Genomic DNA, 8,859 nt, shown 5'->3' with positions numbered 1-8,859 from the left:
ACTAAAGTAGATTGTTCTTGCAAAGTCTTTGCCTTCTTTTTTGGGCCCATAGTACTAGCTATACAAAAACAAGTCATTATATTTGCACATCAACAAAAATAATAATATTAGGAGCATAATATAAGACAGAAGTAAAGTTATAAGAGATATCATATAAGTTAAAAATATAAATAAAAAAGTACTATAGATACATTGACTTCATTCATATTAAAAGTTTATATATATATATATATATATTACTAATCACTATTATGGGATTTCGATCTTCATTATATCTCTGTCATTTTGCGTCCACACAACATCATCAATTGCACCTTCATTAGCTTCATCATTGTAAGTATTAAAATATTCGTTGACCAAATATCCATCTTCATCATCGTTAGTCACTTCCTCTTCACCAATGTCATATACGTCTCTTGATTTTGTCTTAATGACGAGAACCCAATTTGGGTGTCTTTCATTTGCCACATACTATACTTGAGACACTTGGGAAGATAAAACGAACATATCATCAGTAATCCGGTTACCAATGTGTACTAGATGAGAAAAATTAACAAGACTAAAGCCAAAATCTTCCTCGAAACATTTACCCCTAGTAATGTCCGCCCAATGACATTTGAATAACACATATTGAGACCCATCATAATATATAACCTCAGTTATGCGTGTTGGCCATACCAAGTAGGACCATCTTTAGTACATATACTAACACAGCAATTTTGAGTTTTCTTCCAATTTTCGGGATTCCTAGTGCGATAATTTGTGTCATTGATGAAAATTCGCTTAAATTCTTTAGCAACTTACTTGTGTGGGACCTTTAGAATGGATTACGACTTAATGGTCTAATTCATTTCTTCTATTGTCATCCATTTTCGTTACCTAAAATATTGTTTTACTAATCAATACTAAAATACTAATCAATCAAGAGCACTTTCGGATTTATCGTATTTGATTTCGCCGATTATTGATGCAGAGGATTGTACATGCCTTTGTTGTATCCCTTCCTTGGATGAAGTCAAGGAGGCTCTCTCTTCGATTCCTATAAACAGTTCTCCTGGGCCAGATGGTTTTGGAGCAAGTTTTTTTAAAAGTTGTTGGGAGGTGATTAAGATGGATGTCTTGGCAGCTATCTTTGAATTTTTTATCTCTAAAAAAATTCCAAGGTTTTATTCGGCTTCTTTTATTGTGCTTATTCCGAAGATAGATGTGCCAACGAGATTCGATAAATTTAGGCCGATAAGTCTTTGTTCGGTATTCTATAAAATTTGTTCAAAAATTATAGTGAATCGTCTGGCAGGTTTTCTTCCCAAATTGATATCCCTTGAGCAAGGAGCTTTTATATCTAGGAGGAGTATATTTGAGAATATTAGTATTACTCAGGAAATGGTTCATTCCCTGAACAAGGTTTCTCATGGAGGAAATATTATGATTAAAGTTGACATGGCTAAAGCATACGATCGAGTAGATTGGAATTTTTTGTTGGAGGTCCTTCGTTGTTTTGGATTTCCTCCTTCTTTTTGTGACTTAATTCGTGCTTGCATTTCGAATATGTGGTACTCTGTAATGCTTAATGGAATGATGAGAGGCTTTTTTCAAGGTGGTCGTGGGTTACATCATGGGATCCATTATCGCCTTATCTATTTATTATTATTTAGGAAGTCCTTTCTCGTCTTTTGAAGCAGAGTGTGGCGGCAAACAAGATTGGGCATTTCTCCCAACCTCGAGGTACTCCTCAGATTTCTCATGTAATGTATGCAGATGACGTTGTATTTTTTTGAATGGGAGCAAGAAATTTGTTGGGAAACTTTTATTGGTATTTGAAAAGTATGAAGCATGGTCTGGACATATGATTAATAAAGAAGAAACAGCCATATTTTTCTCTTCAAAAATTTCTATTGCTCGTAAGAGAGCTCTAAAAATATTGACAGGGTTCTCAGAAGGCTTCTTTCCCTTTAAATACCTGGGGGTCCCGATTGTATTGGGGCATCTAAAGCATGTGCATTTGGAGGAGATGGTTAACAAAGTCTGGAATAAAATTAGCGGCTGGAAAATGAAGCTACTCTCATTGGGTGGTCGTTTAATACTTCTTCGGCATGTGCTTTCTAGTATGGCTTTACATTTATTTGCTGTTTTGCAGGTTCCTCAATCTATTATTAAAGTTTTAAATCGTATAATGAGTACATTTTTTTGGGGTGAGGTAAATGGTAAAGCAAAAAAAAAAGTGGATGGCATGGGATAATATTTGTAAGCCAGAAAAGGAAGGGGCCTAGGTTTGCGTAAATTAGAGGATATGCAAAAAACATTGCATATGCGGCTTGCATGAAATTTAATTCAAGGTAAATCCTTATGGGCAAATTTTTTTGAAGGAAAATATGTGGGCTCTTCGCCTTGGTCTCTCATTGATATGAAAAAATGATTGAGGTTTTGGAAAATGATAGTTAAGAGTATTCCTGATGTGCTAAATAATTCAAAGTGGAGAGTGAGGAAGGGGAATATTTTATTCTGGTATGATAAATAGAGGGATAAGGGTCCTTTATTTGAGGAATTCTAGTTGGTGGGGAGTCCACTGCTTAAAGTAAAGGAGTGTATGCTGAATAATAGTTGGGATATGGACCTTTTGGTTTCGTTAGTGGGTCAGGATAATGTGGATGATATTATTGAGGCTTTCGCCGGTTGTAAGGAGGGGTCTGATGTGTTGATCTGGACTAAATACGAAAGTGGTAATTTTTCTACTAAATCAGCTTGGGATTGTATTAGAATAAGAGGTTCAAGTTTGGATTGGCATCCTTGGATGTGGCATAGGTTGTTGCCTCTTAAAATTTTAGTTTTTATGTGGAGAGCATGGAATATGGCTTTGAGTGTTGATGATAGTCTTAAATGGATTGGGATCCCAATTGTTTCTCGTTGTGATTGTTGTGAAGTAGGTAAGTATGAGGATCAAAATCATGTTCTGTTTGGAGGAGAGTTTGCTTTTAACATATGGTGTTATTGTGGTAATATTTTTGGTCTACCTCGTGGTCGTACTTGGATGGAGACGGTGACGGCCTGGTTTAGACGTGCGTTAACTAACTCTCAAGTGGGGATTTTTGTGGGGTTACTTTCGTCGATTATTAGTTGGCATCTTTGGCGTAGAAGATGCATTGCCCGTATGGAGGGACGCATTCAATCTATTAGTGTGGTTTGGCATACTATTAAAAATTGGATGGGCTCAATTAGTCAAAACATGAAAATGGTTAAGAAATGTTCTACGTATGAATTGTAGATTTTACATGCTTTGTAAATTACGCCAAAAGTCCCCATGAGGTAGTTCTGAAAGATTGTGGCTTGGCAAAAACCTGCTCAAGGGTGGTTTAAATTGAATACATATGGTAGTAGCCTAGGAAACCCAAGATCTTCAGGTGTGGGTGGTATTATTAGAAATGATCAAGGCCACTTAGTTTATGCTTTTAATTCTTATATTGGTTTCGGTTCTAATAATAGAGCTGAGTTGTTAGCTCTGATGCAGGGTCTTAAAGCATGTAAAAATCTAGGGATTAATTTTGTGGAAATAGAATTTAGATTCTCAAGTGGTAATCTCTTGGTGGAATAGGCGGAGATGTGGAGTATGGTATTTGGAAGATTTTTGGGAGGATACACTTGTTCTTATGGATTCGATGGTTTGCGTTGTTCGACACGTTTATAGGGAAGGTAACAAAGTTGCTGACTGGTTGGCTCGGAATGGGGCCGCTGGTCTTAATACGGAATGGACTTTTGTTGGAGATTTGCCTAGGATCCTTCGAGGATTAATTCGATTTGATAAACTTGGTTTACCATATTTGCGGTGCTGTCAGAGTTAAGACTCATGTGCTGTTTGGTTGTTGTATTGGTTTGGTAAGCTTTTATTGTCTATGTTTGTTGGGCTAACGGTTGGGCTAACGGTTTTTTTTGCAAGTGAGGATTTGTTGCTTGTTTTTTTTTTTTTTTTTTTGTGTCATGTCCTTTTGTTTTTTGGATAGCAAAAACTAGGCTTTTTTGATACCTGGTTTCGAAACTTTATATTGTATCTCGAGGTATTGGTATGTAACTACGGTTTTTCTCCGCCTTAAGTGAGGATTTATTAATAAAATTGGGACGGGGTCACTCGTGGACAGGTGATTCTCGGCTCTTTATAAAAAAAAAAATATTGAATGTCATATAAATATTACATAGTTTTGAAACTAATTACAAAATTGGTCTTGGTCCCTCTTCTATAGTTTGTTATTCGATAAATGATTTTAATCAATTGAATTTCTTAATATTTTCAAGTGCAGCCTATATACGTACACGGAATTACGAATGCATGTTATAATTACACAAATATAAATGAAATATAATTTGATTCATATGTATTAATAATGCAACTCACATGCATAATGGAGTAAAATAATCAAAGTTAAGATAATATAGCGATGTGCTTGAATTTATAACATAAAATCGAGAGACGAATGTCTACAACTTCCCCTTTAGAATCATCTGGATTTCTAGATGTTCTACTCAATACCATTTGTGCGGATTTTAAATAATGAGAACAAAACGTCAATAATTCATCCAACAAATATTCTTTAACAATGAAACCTTCTGACGAAGCTTTGTTATGCACATGAAACTTAAGTCGATGTAAGTACCTACCAGAACAATACAAGTGGCCATGATTTTTTTTTTTTTTAATATGTTCTTAATATAAAATCTTTATACGTTTTTAATTCAATAACTATGTCATACCTCTCAACAAGATATATCCATTGAGTTGGTTCTCCAAAATTTCATTTTGCAACTAAAAGTTTAACTAAGTGCACCATAAACGTAAAAAATGATGGCAGAAATATCATTTCTAATTGGCACAATATGTAAGGTACTCTAGATTCTAATAAGTCCAATTCTTCAAGCTGCATCGTTTTCGAACAAATTCTTCTAAAGAATCCAGATACCTCGATTAAAGGTTTTATAACATTTTTAGGTAATGATGCATGCAATGCAATTGGCAAGAGTTGTTGCATTAATATATGGATATCATGACTCTTTTTACCCACTATAGTACGCTATCGAAGTTTGACACAATGTGAAACCTTTGAAACATAACTAGCTGACATTTTTTCATTTTTTTATAACTTTTAAAAAGTCATCTTTCTTTTTGTTACTCATTGTGAAAATGACTGGAGGTAAATATGTCTTATTTGCAGCTTTGATAATTGGATGAAGTTGTAGTCTCAAACCTATCTCTTGTAAGTCAAGGCATGTTGTCAGCTATCTTTTGATTTTTTTTTTTTTTTTATTTTTTATTTTTTATTTTTTATCAATGTTTAGTAGTGTACCAACACTATCATTCACAATATTTTTCTCAATGTGCATCATATCAAGTTTATGACGCAATAAGTTATCTTTCCAATAAGGCAAATTAAAGAAAATGCTACGATTCTTCCATGAGGGTTCCTTAATATCAATGGACCCTACAACTCTATTTCTTCTACAATTTCTTCTAGCATTACATCATTCATCCTCTAATTGTTCCAAAATGTCATCAGTTGTTGGCATATTAGTGGAGGATCAATTCCTCATGTGCCATCAAATGATCTCACAATTATTCTCCACCTATGATTTCTTGGCAAGAGTCTTCTATGCATATAGGAAAACTTTTTTCCATGTTTCAACCATTTAGATCATGTATTACCCATACAATAAGGACATGCTAAACGACATTTCGTACTCTATGTAAACAAATCATCATATGCAGGAAAATCATTTATCATCCACATTACATCCTTACGCATTGTAAATATCTCTTTAGAGCAAACATCTTAGGTTGATGCTCCAACCTCCCATAATTTCTTTAATTATGATATTAGAGGCTTTTGGTATACATCTATATTAATTGAAGGTGATGATGAGTTTGATATAATCAACGATAACATGTAAGTTAATCATCTCATGAACATCCAATGAGGTAAATTGTAAGGTACCAACATAACTGGTCAAGTACTGTATGAATTGCTCATGTTACCAAAAGGATTAAAGTCGTTCGCAGATAAACCTAGCCTAACATTGCGGGGGTCAAATGCAAGATTCTAATGTTGTGAATCAAACGTCTTCCAAGCCAAACCATCTATTTGATGCCTTAGTACCCCATCATTTGTGCAAACTATAGCATGTCATTTCATTTGTAAATAGGTCTTCGAGGACACAAAAAACCTTTGCAATCTTGGTTTCAACGAAAACCCCCATAACACTTTCGCTGGACTTCTTTTACCTCTTTTAAACCTTTCATCCATAGACTCTAGTTCTGCTTCCCCTTTAATGCTATGATACCACGCATGTTTCCATATTCTCATTATCCTTCCAAAATAACATATACACAACCATTGGGACGTACTAAGATCTTCTCGTATCCAAGCCCTAAATCATTCATGTACATCTTTGCCTCATATGAATTTTTAAGCAATGATGCTCCTGTTGGGAGCAACTCATTCATGAATTCAAACAGTTATGTAAATATGCTATTACTTCATCTGCCTAAACACTTCATATTCCAAAGACGTACGATAACACTAAACTTAGGTTTTGTGCACCCTTCATATAATGGCTCATCAAAATCTTTCAACATATTGTAAAATTTATTAACTTTCTTGCTAGAATCTTGTCGATTTTCATCTTGCACTTCAGATTCTCCAGTTTCCACACCTATTTCAGGCCCACCTTCAACTATTTCAGGATCAAACATAGAAAAAGCTTCATATAACATGGTTTTCATCCCACTAGAGCCTTCATGTGCTTGCTCATTATTGTATTGGGCATCAATATCATGATAAGGTGTCTCCCTTTACTCTCCCCATAAGCATACCAAATGGTATAACTCTGAGAAATTCCATTACTAATCAAATGATCATATATTATGTTGGGCATGAATAGTATACTCGATCCACATTTTCTACATGGGCAAAAAATCAACGAATTTGTATGACAACTCTCACATTCAAACTTCATTTGTCAGTGCAAAACTAATAATCTTCCAATGTTTTCATGAACGTCAGAACAATTATATGTTATTGCTAACGTGTAAGGGTGTAACCGGTTTGGTTCGGTCCAATTTTGGATAAATGTTGGAACCGAACTGATATACACCGGTTTTGACAATTTAAGAATTGATGCAGACCAATTCATCACTGAAATTGAAACTTTCAGTTTTTCTAATTTCAGTCTAGTTTTTTGGTTTATCATTTACACGTGTGACACTATATAAGTTTAGTACTTTAATTTTTTAATACTAACTTAATTGTTAAAATTTAGTATTTATTAATTTAATTCATTAATGTTCAATTATACTAGTATAGTATAAGTAGTGTCCAACTTATTGGTCATGAGATTAATAAACTTGAATTATAAGGTTAAAATAATATAATTAGTGTCTAATTATACTAGTATAAGTAGTGTCTAACTCTCGTAAAAAAAAGTAGTGTCTAACTTACATCAAACGTTATATTAATTTTATATTATAAGATTAATAAAACTGAATCATAAGATTAGAATTTCATATTATATTAATTAGCAATTTAGCACATAATATATAATATAATGTAAAAAATTAAAAAATATATATATACCGGTCTGGTTCGGTTTAATCAAAATATGAAAATTTCTATCGCAACGGTTTAGATTCGGTTTTGGTTTTTAAGAATCGGTACCGCACCAGACCGGTAAACAATCAGTTCCGTCTGGTTCAACTATTTTCTTTTTTAAACTCCTACTTCGAGTTGGATCATTTTGAAAGAGGAAAACATGAGAGAAGTATAAGAGAAAATTAATTGATCATATTTTTTATTTTTTAAGATATAAATAATATAATTTGGAAACACAAATATAAATTTACATTAATATCTTTTATCAACGCAAAAATAATAAATTTCTAACATTTTTTTGAATGTCAAAACAATTATATGTTGTTGCTCGCGTAACAATGTAAACACTGAAAAAATTTATTATTTACTAACATAAACTTGATAAATTTTCGGTGTTTTTAGAAACGTCGGCACAATTATATGTTATTGCCTGCGTAACAATGTAAACGTCAAAAAAACTTTTAATTTACCGGTGTATAATTGGTAATTTTTGGCATTTTTATAAACGGCGAGATAATTATATGTTATTATTAGTGTCACAATGTAAATGCCAAGAAAACTTCTTATTTACCAGCTTGTACATAAACACTGGTATTGTAAATGCCGGCAAATCATAGTTTTTTTTTGGGAAAAAATCTATTCATTATCTCTTTTCTCATCATCCTCTTATCATCTCATGATGTGACAATAGATGATAAATTCATAAGTGGAATATAATAAATAATCTCTAATTATTTAATACAACATCATGAAATGATAGAATGATGTTGAAAATTGAGATGATAAGTATCATTAGTACTATTTTTTTGTAGTGCGCATAATGTGTGTACAACATATGAGTGATTCTTATATTTTAATTTTGTCTTTTTTTAGGCATCATCTGATGTAGGTATCATTTTGTCCATGTTGTCGATGTGGCCTGTTCTAATTTTCCTTGGTAGCTGCATAAATCTTTATTTGATTACAAATTAACTTATGATCGGTGGAATTGTAAAATATGACAAAAATAAATTAGATAAAAAGTAATAAATATGAAATAAATAATATTTTATAATTATTATATAGAGTTTAGATGGATAATTCAATGTGTGATTAGATTTTGGGTTGAATAAGCAAAAATTAAATTATGTGACATTAGGCAAAGTTTGACTAATGAGATAGCCAATCCAATGCTAATGCTCTAATTACAAGATGAAAGGAGAGAAAATAAGGAGGCTGATCGAAGTTCCGT

Source organism: Juglans regia, chromosome 14 (genome assembly GCF_001411555.2).
Source record: "Juglans regia cultivar Chandler chromosome 14, Walnut 2.0, whole genome shotgun sequence".
Taxonomy (NCBI): Eukaryota; Viridiplantae; Streptophyta; class Magnoliopsida; order Fagales; family Juglandaceae; genus Juglans; species Juglans regia.
The sequence above is the reverse complement of the archived record's forward strand: the minus strand, read 5'-3'. Positions refer to the sequence as shown.